Here is a 13,790-nt window from a genome sequence, read left to right as displayed (position 1 = left end):
GACAATGCACGGCGGCATGTTGCAGGTCCTGTACGGGCCTTTCTGGATACAGCAAATGTTCGACTGCTGTCCTGGCCAGTACATTTTCCAGATCTCTCACCAATTGAAAACGCCTGGTCAATGGCCGAGCAACTGGCTCGTCACAATACGCCAGTCTCTACTCCTGATGAACTGTGGTATCGTGTTGAAGCTGAATGGGCAGCTGTACCTGTACATGCCATCCAAGCTCTGTTTGACTCAATGCCCAGGCGTATCAAGGCCGCTATTACAGCCAGAGGTGGTTGTTCTGGGTACTCAGGATCTATGCACCCAAATTGCGTGAAAATGTAATCACATGTCAGTTCCAGTATAATATGTTTGTCCAATGAATACCCGTTTATCATCTGCATTTCTTCTTGGTGTAGCAATTTTAATGGCCAGTAGTGTAATAAATAACTGAGAAATTGGGAAATGTGCCGGCTCCAGGCCGGCATTAGTTACTCGAGATGAGCAGCTGTGCGGTAGGTTAAAGTGATTTACTTCACTGGTGAGGCGCGACACATTCAACATTTTTCTCTTACGGCGTTGTCTCTTCCCGTCAACCATATATTTCTGGCAAGAAAAAGGTTAAACTGAGATACAACATGCACTTCTTGAAAGCCATTATCTGTTGTATTCTGTGATTAACATTGTAATTGACATTTGCATCTTGAGGGAGTAGACTTGTCTGTGCTATTCCCTAAGGGAAATTGTAAATAGGGCATGTTTGTAGCAATAAACTTCTGATTAATACGATTTTCATGGGTTCATTTCTGGGTGCTTATCCAGAGGTGACCTTTACGTTTATCAATTCCTGCTACACGGATGTGCTGTGTGTGTCCGTCTTGCAACAGGACATGGAGGAGACAGCTTGGGTTGTTTGGCTTGGGCAATGTAATACAGATCTCTTTCTGTTAGATTCTGGAGGTGACGGAATTCCACACGCAATAGCAGTGTTATGTCACGGCATTGCACCTTAATTCTTGATGTGGGGCTTTCAAAGCCAAAGGTAGTGCCATAAAGACACAAACTCCTAACATACTTTACATACCGTCAGCTCATGTCAATCAATAGACAGGACTCATCTATATTCCTTTATACATGAAGTCTTAAAAGAGTTTTTTCGTCCAAACGAAACAGCCTCAATATTCAACATTCAAAATACCATGATAAGCTTCACCTTATACACTCAAATATTTTTTATGAAATGTTATGATTTATCTGTACTCGGTGCCACATGCGGTGGTGAAGGAAAATAATAAATATATCAATAAATAAATAAATAAATGTAGAGTGTGGATGATTATGACGTGTTATGTTCTTCCTTATTTAGCACTTGAAAAGCTGAATGAAATCACAAGATTTTTATATTTTTTGAAGGAAAATCCGACGCTAGCCGTCGGGCATCGAAACAATTCACTGGTGAAAGTTGGAAACTTGTACCCCACCGGGCCTCGTACCCTGTTATCTCGCTTAACGCGAGAGGTTCCCTAAACCGCCGTACGATCCTGATACGCTTCGCGTCCGACTCAAATTCTCTACTTGTCACTCGATAGTTGCGTCCACTGTCCATTCACCTGCTTGCACGCATCAAGTCCTGCATTCCCGCAAGAGGCTAGGAACCTGTTGAGCATCTGCACTAACGTTATCACGCCTACAGATATGCTGCGTATGTCTGGTGGTACGAAATTACACGTTTACATTATGCAGTGAAAAAGTTCTTCTCGTCGTTCGAAGAGAATCGGTCTCGGTCAGACTCACAACATAGCTGACTCTGTAAATTTTGCTAGCAGAGCGCATATCGGCTTATGCAATGAGGAGTCACATTGCTACCACTGCCCACCGCCACGTTGACTGGCACCTGATGGCGTTGTGGTCACTCGACGTGTAAGGAGAGTATATAAGCGGACCAGACGAGAAAGAAGACCATTTTGGCTATGATGCGAGCTGCAAATGAGGGAATCTACTGATAAAAGAGACTTTGACGAAGTATTGCAAAAATAGACATAATGTCTGATGGGATAACCGCAATCAGTGGTTTTACAATGTTACTTAAATTCCGTCTTGATTGCAAAATGTTTATTCATATGACCGGTTTCGGTTCCTCTAGAACCATCTTCAGATCTGATATTTCGGTTACAGGAGTAACCCGTCCACACACAGCAATCTTCACATGCTGCGTCACATGTTCACATCTGAAATGGTTAAGGAGGAACCGAAACCGGTCATATGAATAAACATTTTGCAATCAAGACGGAATATAAGTAACATTGTAACTTTGACGAAGGGCAGACTGTTGTGCCCTGGTGCCTGGGAATTAGCAACTCATCTGTTCGCGTGAAACTGTCTTGAGGATCTATGGAAAGCGTTTGAACGGCGGTGAAACCACTAGCAGACGACAAGATTTTGACCCTGACGTCTCATCACAGAATATGGAGGTAGAAGGATTACCCGCTCTTTAATCCAGAACAGACGGCGATATGAGGCAGATACACTGCTGGCCACCGTAAATGCAACACCAAGAAAGACAAGAGGTAGCACAACAAAATTTATTTTGTAGATAACATGTTAACCAAGTATCAAATGATTACGTTTACAGACGTCTGTGACATGTGGTTCCTGCCAGAATCAGTGGCCAGAGTAGCCGCCATTGTTGGAGATCACCGCTGCCATAAGTCTCGGCATTGAGTCAAAGAGACGTTGGATGTGTTCCTGGGGTACAGCAGCCCAAGCAGCTTCCACACGTTGCCAAAGATCATCTGGTGTGGCAGCTGGGGATGTAATCTGGGTCACTCGTTGAGCAACCATGGACCACATGTTTTCTATCGGCGAAAGATCCGGAGAGCGAGCCGGCCAGGGAAGCAATTCAATCTGGTTATTGACGAAGAACCTTTGGACAATGCGTGCCACGTGTGGTCGCGCATTATCCTGTTGAAATATGGCTGTGGCCGAGCCCTGAAGGTAAGGAAGTACAACTGGCTCTAGCACCTCGGATATGTAGCGCCGGCTATTTAAAGTACCGGCAATGCGTACTAGAGGCGTGCGAGAGTAATATCCAATACCGCCCCATACCATAATACCCAGTGCAAGACCAGTGTGGCGGTGCATAATGCAGCTGTCCAGCATCCTCTCTCCACGGTGTCTCCACACTCGAATCCGACCATCGTGGTGCTGGAGACAGAAGCGTGCCTCGTCAGTAAAGACAACGTCATTCCATTCTGCCGTCCACATCCGTCTGTCATCACACCATTGGCGACGGAGACGTCTGTGGTTCTGCGTCAATGGTAGACGAAGCAATGGACGTCTTGCGGACAGTCCACTCTGCTGTAAACGGCGTCGAATGGTACGCGCAGACACTGGATGATGCGTTACAGACGCAATGTGCTGTGCTATGGTTCGGGATGTCACTGAGCGATCCGTCACTGCCATGCGCACAATTTGCCTATCAGCACATGCAGTGGTGCACCGAGGTGAATGCGATCGACCACGTCGGTCCGTCGTACCCTCCTGCATCCAACGGTCACATATCCGCATTACAGTTGTTTGGTTTTGTCCAACACGACTAGCGATTTCTCTGTATGATAATCCACAATCTCGGTAAGCCACTATCCTTCCTCTGTCGAACTCGGATACTTGATCAAAAGACGTTCGCTGTTGTCTACGAGGCATAACTGATCGTCTTGTGAAACAACCACAAGGTAAACACACGTGCCGAACGTACACTCGTCGAAATCGCCAAGCCTTAAATGGCGCTATGAGGTGGCGCCACAGGCGCGCGTGATGTGCGTCTGCGCTGAAATTCTAATCAGTTGCATATCTCATCGCTGCAAACCCATGGTGTAAATTTCACTTGATTCGGATGCTTCCTTCAGGGTGTTGCATTTACGGTGGCAGGCAGTGTATGATGACAGAATACAATGCTGGTGTAAGCACGAGAATTTCAGAGCTCACTGTTCGGCGTACATTGTTGAACATGGGGCGGACGACCCCTGAATGTTCCCATGTTGACCCAACAACGTGACCAGTAACGACCGCAGTAGGCACTTGGTCATTGTGATTGGACAGTGGATTGTCTAGTCAGACGAATCACGTTTCTTGGTACATCTAGTGGGCGGTCGTGTCCGGTTACACCTTCATCCACGCAAAAGACTGCTTTAAATATGCATCGCGTCGTGGGAGCAGTATTATGCAACCGACGTCTGTGGGGCATATGGTAGTAACCAAAGGCACCATGCTACACTACACTATGTAAGCATTACTGTCGACTTCATGCTTGATGTCTTCCCCGACGACGATGGTATCTTGCAACAGGATAATTGAATAGAATCTTCTCGTTTTTCAAGACTCGTCAATTCGAATAAAATTGAGGAGACTCCAAGGGCAGAACTGTTGATGTAGCAAGACCAGACTCGTACTACAGTGGTTTGATTAGCATGATAGTGAACATACATTATTATGTTGGTTACCAAAGTCACCTGATTCGAACCGCGATGTCCGGCACAAGCTCCGCGCCCGCGAACTACCAACACTTAATTTACGGGAATAGCGTGACCCATTGGAAGCTAATGACATGGCAACAGTATACAAGATAACTATACTCTCCGGATGTGCTTTCGAGCGGACACGTTAGCTGTATAGCACGGCATAGGCGAGTGCGTGCGTCTGGCCACAGGAAACTGGCGAGGCGCATCCCAGAAATGATTAGGTGTTTTTTATCCCGAAGGTGTCGTTACCGAATGGGAGTCACACTCTCCCCCTCCCCTCCCCTACTTTTACTGCTTTGATCTTGAGGAAGAGAAACGGTGGAAGTGACTATGGCACGAAATAACGACTCTAAAATTACTAATTAGTAACACAGTGAGTGACCTGAAATAATAAGATGTTTAAAAATAATTGACTTCTGTGAAAGTGAAATGAATATTTTATGAATATTACATAATAAGTAATAAAAGAAGCAGGCAAAAAGGAATACAAACGTCTCAAAAATGAGATCGACAGGAAGTGCAAAATGGCTGAGCAGGGATGGCTAGAGGACAAATGTAAGGATGTAGAGGCTTATCTCACTAGGGGTAAGATACTACCTACAGGAAAATTAAAGAGACCTTTGGAGAAAAGAGAGCCACTTGTATGAATATCAAGAGCTCAGATGGAAACCCAGTTCAAAGCGAAGAAGGGAAAGCAGAAAGGTGGAAGGAGTATATAGAGGGTCTATACAAGGGCGATGTACTTGAGGACAATATTATGGAAATGGAAGAGGATGTAGGTGAAGATGAAATGGGAGATACGATACTGCGTGAAGAGTTTGACAGAGCACTGAAAGACCTGAATCGAGACAAGGCACCAAGTTCCATTAGGCCCCGAGTTCCATTAGAACTACTGACGGCCTTGGGAGAGCCAGTCCTGACAAAAAAATGGTTCAAATGGTTCTGAGCACTATGGGACTTAACGTCTGTGGTCATCAGTCCCCTAGAACTTAGAACTACTTAAACCTAACTAACCTAAGGACATCACACACGTCCATGCCCGAGGCAGGATTCGAACCTGCGACCGTAGCAGTCCCGCGATTCCGGACTGCGCGCCTAGAACCGCTAGACCACCGCGGCCGGCCCAGTCCTGACAATACCATCTGGTGAGCAAGATGTATGAAACAGGCGAAATACCCTCAGACTTCAAGAATAATATAATAATTCCAATCCCAAAGAAAACAGATGTTGACAGATGTGAAAATTACCGAACTATCAGTTTAATAAGTCACAGGTGCAAAATACACCACGCGAATTCTTTACAGACGAATGGAAAAACTGGCAGATACCGACCTCGGGGAAGATCAGTTTAGATTCCGTAGAAATACTGGATCACGTGAAGCAATACTGACCTTACGACTTATCTTAGAAGAAAGATTAAGGAAAGACAAACCTACGTTTCTAGCATTTGTAGACTTAGAGAAAGCTTTTGACAATGTTGACTGGAATACTCTCTTTCAAATTCTGAAGGTGGCAGGGGTAAAATACAGGGAGCGAAATGCTATTGACAATTTGTACAGAAACCAGATGGCAGTTATAAAAGTCGAGGGGCATGAAAGGGAAGCAGTGGTTGGGAAAGGAGTGAGACAGGGTTGTAGCCTCTCCCGATGTTATTCAATCTGTATATTGAGCAAGCAGTGAAGGAAACAAAAGAAAAATTCGGAGTAGGTATTAAAACCCATGGAGAAGAAATAAAAACTTTGAGGTTCGCCGATGACATTGTAATTCTGTCAGAGACAGCAAAGGACTCGGGAGAGCAGTTGCACGGAATGGACAGTGTCTTGAAATGAGGATATAAGATGAACATCAACAAAAGCAAAACGAGGATAATGGAATGTAGTCGAATTAAGTCTGTTGATGCTGAGGGAATTAGATTAGGAAACGAGGCACGTAAAATAGTAAAGGTGTTTTGCTATTTGGGGCGCAAAATAACTGATGATGGTCTAAGTAGAGAGGATATAAAATGTAGACTGGCAATGCCAAGGAAAGCGTTTCTGAAGAAGAGAAATTTGTTAACATCGAGTATAGATTTAAGTGTCAGGAAATCGTTTCTGAAAGTATTTGTGTGGAGTGTAGCCATGTATGGAAGTGAAACGTGGATGATAAATAGTTTGGACAAGAAGAGAATAGAATCTTTCGAAATGTGGTGCTACAGAAGAATGCTGAAGATTAGATGGGTAAATCACATAACTAATGAGGAGGTATTGAATAGAATTGGGGAGAAGAGGAGTTTGTGGCACAACTTGACAAGAAGAAGGGATCGGTTGGTAGGACATGTTCTGAGGCATTAAGGGCTCACAAATTTAGCATTGGAGGGCAGCGTGGAGGGTAAAAATCGTAGAGGGAGACCAAGAGATGAGTACACTAAGCAGATTCAGAAGGATGTAGGTTACAGTACGCACTGGGAGATGAAGAAGCATACACAGGATAGAGTAGCATGGAGAGCTGCATCAAACCAGTCTCAAGACTGAAGAACACAACAACAACAACATAATAAGTCAGATTTTTTTTTCAACAAGTGGAGGTAGTCTGTCTTGATTCGAGTGAACTGGTGAACACCGAGAGGCAAATTTCAAAATCCTGCAGTGAAATGCGAGGTGAAGTTCAGCACACTAAAGCCGCTGTCAAGACCTAACTGGGGGCCGAACCGCGCAATATTCCTGAGTTCGGTGTGGGGCGGCGGTGGGGCGGTGGACTGCTGTAGCCTGTTGTAGGGTTGTGGACCAGTGTGGGCTACAGCGGGAACGAAGCCTCTCCGTCGTTTCTAGGTCCCCGTTTCAATACACACATATACACATACACCGTTGCGTCGCCGTGATCCATGTTGTGCGGGTTGCTGGTAGCCGCTGTGGCACTTGTCACATAAAGCGACTCGTGGATGAGTCTCAAGGATCAACTTTGTAGACAGTTTACTGCTGTCGGAAGGACAGATTCAGCTTACAGGCAAGTCAAAACAATCTTTGGTGACATTAAAAGCAACGGTGGTAACATTAAGAGTGCAACGGGAATTCCACTGTTAAATGCAGAGGAGAGAGCAGATAGGTGGAAATAATACATTGAAAGCCTCTATGAGGGTGATGATTTGTCTGTTGTGATAGAAAAAGAAACAGGAGTCGATTTAGAAGAGGTAGGGGATCCAGTATTAGAATCGGAATTTAAAAGAGCTTTGGAGGACTTACGGTCAAATAAGGCAGAAGGGATAGATAACATTCCATCAGAATTTTTAAAATCATTGGGGGAAGTCGCAACAAAACGACTATTCACGTTAGTGTGTAGAATATATGAGTCTGGCAATATACCATCTGACTTTCGGAAAAGCATCATCCACACATTTCGGAAGACGGCAAGAGCTGACAAGCGCGAGAATTATCGCACAATCAGCTTAACAGCTCATGCATCGAAGCTGCTTACAAGAATAATATACAGAAGAATGGAAAAGAAAATTGAGAATGCGCCAGGTGACGATCAGTTTTGATTTAGGAAAAGTAAAGGGACGAGAGAGGCAATTCTGACGTTACGGCTAATAATGGAAGCAAGGCTAAAGAAAAATCAAGACAATTTCATAGGATTTGTCGACCTGGAAAAAGCGTTCGACAATATAAAATAGTGCAAGCTGTTCGAGATTCTGAAAAAAGTAGGGGTAAGCTATAGGGAGAGACGGGTCATATACAATATGTACAACAACCAAGAGGGAATAATAAGAGTGGACGATCAAGAACGAAGTGCTCGTATTAAGAAGGGTGTAAGACAAGTCTGTAGCCTTTCGCCCCGTACTCTTCAATCTGTACATCGAGGAAGCAATGATGGAAATAAAAGAAAGGTTCAGGAGTGGAATTAAAATACAAGGTGAAAGGATATCAACGATACGATTCGCTGATGACATTGCTATCCTGAGTGAAAGTGAAGAGAAATTAAATGATCTGCTGAACGGATTGAACAGTCTAATGAGCACACAGTATGGTTGGAGAGTAAATAAGAGAAAGACGAAGGTAATGAGAAGTAGTAGAAATGAGAACAGCGAGAAACTTAACATCAGGATTGATGGTCACGAAGTCAATGAAGTTAAGGAATTCTGCTACCTAGGCAGTAAAATAACCAATGACGGACGGAGCAAAGAGAACATCAAAAGCAGACTCGCTATCGCAAAAAAAGGCATTTCTGGCCAAGAGAAGTCTACTAATATCAAATACCGACCTTAATTTGAGGAAGAAATTTCTGAGGATGTACGTCTGGAGTACAGCATTGTATGGTAGTGAAACATGGATTGTGGGAAAACCGGAACAGAAGAGAATCGAAGCATTTGAGATGTGGTGCTATAGACGAATGTTGAAAATTAGGTGGACTGATAAGGTAAGGAATGAGGAGGTTCTACGCAGAATCGGAGAGGAAAGGAATATGTGGAAAACACTGATAAGGAGAAGGGAGAAGATGATAGGACATCTGCTAAGACATGAGGGAATGACTTCCATGGTACTAGAGGGAGCTGTAGAGGGCAAAAACTGTAGAGGAAGACAGAGATTGGAATACGTCAAGCAAATAATTGAGGACGTAGGTTGCAAGTGCTACTCTGAGATGAAGAGGTTAGCACAGGAATTCGTGGCGGGCTGCATCAAACCAGTCAGTAGGCCGATGACCAAAAAAAAAAGTAACCGAATATTGAATATTGGTGAATATTTACTGTGTCTGAGGGTACGAAAGTGTGTCATAGATTGTAAGCTCCGCCAGTTGATAATATACTGTCAGGAAAGTTGAGTCGATGCTCTGATGTAGACGTGAAGAGCAACAGAAATTACTTCTTTCTTTTCTAGGCAACAAAGCCTCGTGGAGATTTTGTTATTCAATTTGTAATATGTTTTCATCGTATTTCAGACTCACCAGCTGACCTGCAAACAGGGACTTAGTTAAAGTGCAGTGTAAGTGACTGTGTGACAAGGTGGAAGGAAAGTGGTGGTATTGAGGTAATGAAGGAGCTAAAATGTGAAGAACCTGGTAGCACCTACCTCCGGAAACCTGTCAATGACGTATCGAATCCATGCCACCCGGAATGGCTGCTTTATTGCGTTGCAAAAGTATTAAGCTGGCGGTATTAATGTTTCGGCCCATCAGTGTGTGCCTGAGAGGGGAAAAAAACCAGAGCTGGCGCTCCATTGGTAGCTCAATCTCTACAGAAAATTTCATTGTTCTATCACCAACGCCGACAACAGACCAAAATGAAATAAAATAAAAACCTCAGTTGAAGTTTTTATTTAAATCATTTGACTTGCCACTGGAAATTATGAAACTATATGACGAACATCTGTCCAGAACTGAAAAAGTCCCAGCCGCGTCGGAGAACTATGGCGTCATTCACGTGGAATGCCTTACGGAAACGCCACCTCCCATTGCTTTTTTAGCTCACGGGAGCAAGTCGGCAGAGAGATTTCAAACACTACACGTGTATTAAATAGCGACGTAAATATACCTTTCCTCTGCACCAGTGCCAGTGAATGTGACAACGGTGACCAACGTCATGGCAGCGGTACGGTGAGGAGGGGAATGTATTTCTCTTGATCGTGCATTGTAACCAACTCAAGCAGCAGGCACCGATCAGCTGCTGTGGTACAAATGGCATGCGGATTTAATGTTTCATGAAGACGCATTAGAGGGACGTTTATGTTCAAATGTGTCGCTTATATGTTGTAACGAATATAAAATTAAATAAATCCAGTTGAAATATAGCTCAATGAGAAGAAGGCAATGACACTGAAAGCATTTGCTAAACATCTAACTCCGTGTCTTATGTCACGTCGTGTGTTTTTTTTTCGTAACTCTTCGGCTAGTCGGAACTGTACCTGATCCCGATGATTATTTAATTAGCTGACAAACCTGGCACTGCCCAGGTATTAATTTCGCCATTTTTCTATTAGAAACGAAAGCAAAAAAAAAGATCTGTTTCTCTACTGGAAAGTAGAAAAAATTTCAATTCCACGTATTCGTGAAAACGCGTTAGAAATTATGAAACAATCGTACAGATATCCCGGCCAGCTTCTGTAGGCTGGGAGCAGCTGCTTCGCATGTTTACAACGAGGGTTCGTAAACGTCTCTATGGCAAAGCCTCTTCATAGCTCTGTACACAGCTATTGCTCCCCTCTACAGCTGTTTGCACTTACTTCGCTGAAAGCTGTTAAAGGAGCTGCCAGGTGTAAGGGATTTACGTAAGTTGCCTTGACTCTAAGAATATCTAAGTAGTAAAGAATAAATGTATTAAAACTTCACGCATGATGCGGCTGCGGCAGTTCTTTCATTCATCTCATTGTCTATGACGTCATTTCTCTTGAACTGTTTGTCGACATGTTTGTGTAGGTATATTCAGGGGCATATGTGGAAACTGCCTGTGATATATATTGTGATTAGATTTAATAACGAGTAATAAATTTAAATGTCATGCATGATGCGGAAGTTTTTCATTCACCTCACTGTCAGTGACGTCATATTTCCTGATCCATGTTAGCTAGGTGGTTTCTGCCTCCACAGAGATTGTTGTCTGACAGTAAGGATGTATGTTTGGCTGAAATAGGTGAAGTGCTTCAGGAGGAGATGTGGGAGACACACACACACACACACACACACACACACACACACACACACACACACACACACACACACACACGTATATTGTGTGTGTGTGTGTGTGTGTGTGTGTGTGTGTGTGTGTGTATCGAGCAGAATTTGGGGGCAAAGTGACACTGCTGTTTATGAAATAATAATTAAATAGACACCCTAGCTGCAAGCAGGCGTTGATACACTTAATTGGGGACATGTTGAGAATGTGTGCCCCGACCGGGACTCGAACCCGGGATCTCCTGCTTACATGGCAGACGCTCTATCCATCTGAGCCACCGCGGGCACAGAGGATAGTGCGTCTGCACGGACTTATCCCTTGCACGCTCCCCGTGAGATCCACATTCCCAACATGTCCACAACACTACATTCGTAGTGCGCCTAATAGATGTTTGCCCATCATACTCATTACTCGTGGCAGATTAATCTACCAAGTCCCGTACGAGTTCGGGCATAGCGTGTGCGTTCGCACAAGAAGGTCAAAGGCCGGGAACCCATATTTTTAACTATATATGACGGTAGTATCTGTTCCCGAAAGAACAGTTACCGTCGATGACCATGCAGCTTTGCTCGAAATGAAATGATAATTAAATAGACACCCTAGCTGCAAGCAGGCGTTGATACACTTAATCGGGGACATGTTGAAAATGTGTGCCCCGACCGGGACTCGAACCCGGGATCTCCTGCTTACATGGCAGACGCTCTATCCATCTGAGCCACCGCGGGCACAGAAGATAGTGCGTCTGCAGGGACTTATGATGGTCAAACATCTATTAGGCGCACTACGAATGTAGTGTTGTGGACATGTTGGGAATGTGGATCTCACGGGGAGCGTGCAAGGGATAAGTCCGTGCAGACGCACTATCCTCTGTGCCCGCGGTGGCTCAGATGGATAGAGCGTCTGCCATGTAAGCAGGAGATCCCGGGTTCGAGTCCCGGTCGGGGCACACATTTTCAACATGTCCCCAATTAAGTGTATCAACTCCTGCTTGCAGCTAGGGTGTCTATTTAATTATCATTTCATTTCGAGCAAAGCTGCATGGTCATCGACGGTAACTGTTCTTTCGGGAACAGATACTACCGTCATATATAGTTACTGCTGTTTATATTAAATCTTGTGGTTTTATTGTTCTGATCATAAGAAATTGTGCTCTAAACCTGAATTTCCGAACAGTATTTTGTAAATTGGTTCAAATGGTTCTGAGCACTATGGGACTTTACAGCGGAGGTCATCAGTCCCCTAGAACTTAGAACTACTTAAACCTAACTAACCTAAGGACATCACATACATCCATGCCCGAGGCAGGATTTGAACCTGCCACCGTAACGGTCGAGCCGTTCCAGACTGAAGTGCCTAGAACCGCTCGGCCACTCCGGCCGGCTATTTTGTAAATATTGATTTCTCGAGTTTTTAGAAATCGAATTGTTATTTTTATGGCTGGTGGGGGAGGGATGGTATGGATGAAGAGGTGCGTTCTGGCACGTGGAGTTTTAGGAATTAAGCGCTGAATGACAGAACACCTAAAGCTAGGAGCTCGGAAAAACGGCATTTTTGGTTCTTAGCTTTTAGTGTTTCGTAACTGCACCGTATGGCTGAAAGATAGACACACCTGTCTTTCGTTAAAATATAGTGGCGAGCAGATGCACAACTTAAGAATCATTGTTTGCTCAACACGTTAGAATGTAAAATATTGGGAATTACAATATTAGACACTGCACGAAAACGGATCGAAGATGTTAAAAAGTTGTTAGACAAGAAACGATTTCTTTAATTACGGGAGTGAACTCGTGGACCTAGAAACAACTTCTTTAATTGCGGAGGTAATAGCGTTGTGCAATTTGCAAGAAACTCACAACACATAGCCGTACGACCTGCACTTCTTAGGATCAGGTAAGTATAATAATTTTATTTTATTTTTACTCATATTTCATTTTTATAAATAATAACAATTGAAAAAGATCACAAATATTCGTTCCGAATTTAGCTCAGTCGTTGACAGCTAATTATATATTGCAGATTTCCGTGACAAATGTCTGCCTTATGCTAAGAAACCCATTATATCTTTTGGCGGGACAGAGTATCGCGAGCCTTGATCTAACGTTTCTCTCCATAAACTTCTCTAACAGTTTTTTTACTATGAAAATATTGTGTAGGGAGGATGTTCCTATTCTACATCCACTTTATTCATCAACATCATTCACCATTCTTTCACTTCCTCTTTTCAACATACAGCGGTACAATCTCTGTAGAGGATTGTTAGACACCCCAAAGGAATAGCACAGGAATGTTGCTTCTGAATCCCTTGCTCAGGAGGTATTAAGAAAAAGGATTAACGTGTTCAAATATGGGATAGAAGGTAAGCGTTCATTAACTCTTCAAAATACTTTCCGATGGAGATAGTAAATTAAGAAGTTATTTCATTCGCGTAACGCAAGTAAAAGACACTGGGAGCATGAAGGGCAATATGGAATTATATAAATATCTCCCAGCAGCAGAGATATTAGTGTCGGAACACTGCGAGACTCGATTAAGAGCAAGGAGGGGTACCAGAGTCCAGAAGGAAGATCATTTCAGACGGAGTACAAGCTCGAATTTTATAAAGAATGGGCCCTTTCAAAGTTACCATCCCGGCATTTGCCTGGAGCGAT

General features: G+C 43.8%; 3 non-coding genes across 3 annotated transcripts; 1 reads left to right on the top strand and 2 right to left on the bottom strand.

Annotated features, from left to right (window-relative positions):
* Positions 1-11,352: 11,352 nt before the first annotated feature.
* On the bottom strand, positions 11,353-11,427 carry Trnat-ugu (transfer RNA threonine (anticodon UGU)). Its single transcript has one exon. It is a non-coding gene; the product is annotated as a tRNA-Thr (tRNA).
* A 366-nt stretch (positions 11,428-11,793) lies between these two features.
* On the bottom strand, positions 11,794-11,868 carry Trnat-ugu (transfer RNA threonine (anticodon UGU)). Its single transcript has one exon. It is a non-coding gene; the product is annotated as a tRNA-Thr (tRNA).
* Positions 11,869-12,013: 145 nt separating this feature from the next.
* On the top strand, positions 12,014-12,088 carry Trnat-ugu (transfer RNA threonine (anticodon UGU)). Its single transcript has one exon. It is a non-coding gene; the product is annotated as a tRNA-Thr (tRNA).
* Positions 12,089-13,790: the final 1,702 nt, after the last annotated feature.

Source organism: Schistocerca nitens, chromosome 1 (assembly GCF_023898315.1).
Source record: "Schistocerca nitens isolate TAMUIC-IGC-003100 chromosome 1, iqSchNite1.1, whole genome shotgun sequence".
Lineage (NCBI taxonomy): Eukaryota > Metazoa > Arthropoda > Insecta > Orthoptera > Acrididae > Schistocerca > Schistocerca nitens.
The sequence above is the reverse complement of the archived record's forward strand: the minus strand, read 5'-3'. Positions and strand labels throughout refer to the sequence as shown.